At 33.3% G+C, this 4,676-nt stretch overlaps 1 long non-coding RNA gene across 1 annotated transcript; it reads right to left on the bottom strand.

The window, feature by feature from the left end:
* Positions 1-350: 350 nt before the first annotated feature.
* Positions 351-1,356, bottom strand: LOC108382520 (uncharacterized). The gene is made up of 3 exons (XR_001849692.1): positions 1,271-1,356; positions 819-1,017; positions 351-428 (listed from the first exon to the last, which is right to left on the bottom strand). It is a non-coding gene; the product is annotated as an uncharacterized LOC108382520 (long non-coding RNA).
* Positions 1,357-4,676: the final 3,320 nt, after the last annotated feature.

The raw sequence follows: 4,676 nt of genomic DNA, 5'->3' as shown, positions 1-4,676 counted from the left end.
TGATAAACAAGGCTAAAAGAAACATAGAAATATAAAAGGGCGGCACAAAATATAGACATGTAGCTGATTTTACTACCAGCAATAAAAAGGAGCAAAGGTGTAATATAAAACCTGAAATTTGTCGAGTCTGAAGAACTATGCGTAGAGCTTATGGCAACATGCTCACACAAATTTATTGTATGTTATTATTATTTATAGCTTAATCTACCTTAACTTAAATTATGTGTAGATATCAGAAAACAATGAATAGCTTATTATTAATGTAATTCAAAAAATAAATAAACTTATACAAATATTTTGATTCGAGTAACTTTATAAGAGTTAACTTTTTATATACATATGTATCTACTTACCGTTAGTGCAAATGGTATTGTCGTAATTAATTCTAGAATGAAATGAAACGAAAGAATCTGTTGCCAGATATTTCCCTGCGAATAAAAAAAGAAATGTTAGAAATTTATATAGAACGCAAAAAAATAGGGTTGCAATATAAGTTTTTAAAATGGTAAAGGGCTGAGAGAGCTTTAACCTGTGCATGTCTGTACAAATTGTATGGAAGGCTTAAAAAAACCCTGCACGCTAGCATTGAAGAGCTTTCAACAAAAACTACAAGAAAATACGGAAATTTTGACATCACGATTGTGGTCGTATTTTCAATAATTTTTGAAACCATAAAAACTCTTGCCAGCTACAGGAAAGATCTTTCATATGGTGTTTTTGGTTTCAAAATCGTTTCAGTAGAACCGCCAACCCAAGGCCAAATCTTTTTCTTGCTTTTTACTACTTTCCTTATTTCATTGACTTCCACCTTTACTCACCTTATAGCCTAGATATGTTAGTAGTACTGCCTCCGTTAGTGATACTAATGCTAAAATTAATTGCGCTGCCCACAGCACTGTGGGCCGATTCACCCATAATATAGCCTCCCAATTGATAATAGGATTCTCCTGGAATTCCTCTTCGGTTAGTTGAGCCGAAACGAGAAATTCGGTTTTATTGCTCACTGAGCAGCCATAACTAGAAGAAGAAGAAAATATGGTAAATGAATAATATATTTATTCAAATGAAAGTAAATTTCAGGTTTTGCACAATTGCATTGTACTTTTATTTTAGTTCTCTAGTAGTTTAGTTTAGTTCTCTAGTAGTTTTTCATTCAATTTAAGTTTTAAAATTTTTCTCTCTTTAGTAGCAGTTTGCCGTTTATTAGTTTTCTTTTATCTGCTTTAATTGCATTTTATTTTTCTATCAAAATATTAATTATTTTACTTACCATGTTGCAAATGTTGGATTCGTATCCGTTATCACACGTAGTATATACAGAACACATGCTAGTAACTTAAAAAACAAGTCGGCAACTCGTATTCGTAGGCCTGTAAGTACAAAAGGAAAGGAAAGACAAAGTAAAATTGATTGTAGCAGAAATAAGAAATGTGGTAATTATCGCTAAATGTTCTTTTATTAACAGGAGGAACAAATAAATTACAATTATTTGCATTTAATTGTCGCAGGATGTTATGGCAATTGTCTTCCAAATGTGATTTGGATAGTGTCAACAAGCTAATGGTAAATACAAAAGAGCGATTACATAAATAAATATGTTCATATACATATATGTATGTACTATGTATATACGAAAGTTCACTGCGTTAAGAAACAAATGACCCAGTAGGAGAACGCTAATTCAAATACTATTTTAATGCAAGTTGAGAAAAAATTCGCGCAACTTTAAAGTATCCTAGAGTCCTTAATTCGAATTTAAGGTAAAAGTATTTAATTTTAGACAGAATGAAGCTTAATAAGAGTACTAGCAAATATCCGGCGTGCTTCGCTGCGCCTTAATCTATTAACTAAGAGTTTTGGATGTGCGGAGAGGGAGTACCAACACCAAAAAGGCGCAGCGAAACAAGTCGGATATTTGCTAGTATATACATAGATATAGAGGGAGAAGTATTGCATGAAGTTTAAATAGAAATAGCTCGCCTTGGGTACCACCTATAGCGTCGGACTATAAGTGCGATTTTCGGGAATAGATCAGTTCTTGCCTCACTTACCGCAAAAAAGTATCCTATAGGTTAATCAGGGCAATACGCAGCAAATTTCAAACAAACCGCGGACCATGAATGCGATTTTTTCGAATAGATGGGTCTCTGATCTACCTACCGGGAAAAAGTATCCTATGGGTTAATCCAGGTAATAGGCCGCCGGTCTAAACATTGGAGTAAAGTATACAACAACCGTCTTTGTGTATTTCGCTAAAATAATTTAAAGTTTCGCTTAAATTGGCTCAGATGTTTTTAAAGAAAACGGCAACAGGTTTGTTGTATGAGGCGTAGCACTGCCCAGCTTTCCAAAATATCATTAATTGCTAAATATCATTAATCAGCACCAAATAGCTGGATAGCCTTTTTTCCAAAAATAACACATATCCTCAGTCAAGGATTGTATGTACCAAATATTGTACATCTGCGTCAAATAGTTGAGGCGATATAACGAATTTGTCGAACTAAAACAAATTCCCAAAATAATATATATCCTCCTTTTCACCTAGGGGCCGCACGAACCTACTGTAAACATTTCATAAAGATCGGTTGAGCACTTTAAACGTCTATTAGAGTGACACACACGCATTAATTTTTATATATCAGACGGACTTTAAATTTTTGACCACGTGGAAACTCTTGTTGAAATATTTTTTGATGAAAGTGTTCTTAAATATCTTTCTGAAAGACCTTCCATTTGATATCTATACCGTAATATACCGTATCCAAAGTTGACCGAGTTATCGAGATACATATATCGAATTGTATCGATTCCTAGAAAGGCACTGTTATCACAATTACTTCAAAATTAGTGGAGTTATCGAATTTTGTTGAGTTAGAGCTTTTGAAATTCATTGAATTATCGATATGTATCAAATTATCGAAATTAATCGACAGTTGGGTAAATTCCAAGTCCTGCCAAAGTCCACCAAATACATTCAAATAAATAAAAAATTGTAGTAGCGTTTTAGTGCTAAAGCAGGATATTTTCCGGTAAGTAATTTTATACCTTAAAAATAAGTTAAACGACAGTTAGAAAACCTCTCCAAGGTCTTAAAAAAACTACAAACACTGTCGAATTTTGACAATAACTGGCACTCTAAGTTATTTAAGGAGAAAAACCAATATTTTTTTGATTTTTTTAATTTTTTTAGAAAATTGTTTGCTAAAAGGCAAACAGAATAACGCTAAAACCTCTCCGTTAGCAGATCTTTCAATTCGTCCGTCGAAATGCAGGAAGAAGTTCTCAACACAGTTTCCATTATTACTCTCGCGAAAAACTGTGGCGAGTTGAAACATAGTTGCCACAGTGTTGCCCTGTAAGTGTATACTAAATAATTTAAAGCATTTTTTAAAAGAAATTTTCAACCCTTCACTTTTGCTTCAGTCCTGGAAGGCTTTCGTTACCATCCCTCTTAACACATATTTCGAATTCAGTTAAATATTTTTTGCTCTAAAAGTCATACAGAATTTTTAACTGATATTTTGAGTTCCAACTATGAAATCGCTTTTTTTTCGATACTAAGTAATTTCATGATACCGTAAATCATCCTCTTCTCTCCGGATGCCTGCTGCCGACTTTACTTAGCACACAAATATTGAGCGCTTCCAGCATTAAGTACTCTACTCGTATTACGACAATAAATGCATTAGAAATATTTATCAACTCATTTTCAAGTCATTAACAGCTCATTATCGACTCATCATCTAGTCGACCAAAAACAAAATTGTTCATGGGGGAAGCAAATCATTTAGAGTGACACGAAATGCCGCAGGTCATGATGGGAAATAATAGCGAATAAGACAATTTTGTAGATATATTAAGCGAAGTTGGAGCAAAGAAGCAGACAAGCAAGTACATATGTATGTATGTAGCTGCTGCACAATAGCAGAGGGGAGACACAAGCATATCCATAAGATGACAAGATGCCGCTGATGGCCATTGTACAAGTATGTTGTATTAGAAGTCAATATTGAATAAGCTTGCGGCCGAAGGCTGAATACGTGCAATTAGGAGAGTACACATGTACGTACATAAATAATACAAGTGCTTAAATAACTGTTATATATATATATGTATTAGTAATTGCTTATTTATCTAAATAAATGCAGTACGTTCATATGTATACGAACATTGTCTAGAAAAAGCATATATTGTAGGAAAACAGACTAAATGGCATCTATTGTCACTATGAAATCATTACATCGACGATGGTTGTTTGCTATATATTTTTGTTAAATTGTACTTCTGCTATTATTTTTTTTTCGTAAATGTATTTATGTACTTTGATTTGTTTGCCCTTTTTGCTTTGTGCCAAATAGCGTACACAGTTTATTTGCAGTTCATGCTTTTGCCACATAATTTTGTACTCACAAATGTTTACTTAACCTAAATTGGCCAGCTTTCCGTGAAGGTCATCGTAATGAATATAGTCAAATAATGCGCACTTTTTGTTAACATGAAATATGAACTCAAACAAGAACAGTAGTAATAATTCGTAAATATCCAATTAAATAGTATTTGTGGTTCGAGAAAAACTGGTAGAATACAGAAAAGTTACACAATTTGCGACGTTTAAGAAAATTCGTCTGAAATCTTTTATTTTCCTCCAGCGAATCGTGTAATTTGTTCCCCTT

This window comes from Rhagoletis zephyria, unplaced genomic scaffold (genome assembly GCF_001687245.7).
Source record: "Rhagoletis zephyria isolate East Lansing unplaced genomic scaffold, Rhagoletis_zephyria_1.1 Rzeph_scaffold_27331, whole genome shotgun sequence".
Classification (NCBI taxonomy): Eukaryota; Metazoa; Arthropoda; class Insecta; order Diptera; family Tephritidae; genus Rhagoletis; species Rhagoletis zephyria.
This window is presented reverse-complemented; position numbering and strand designations above follow the sequence as displayed.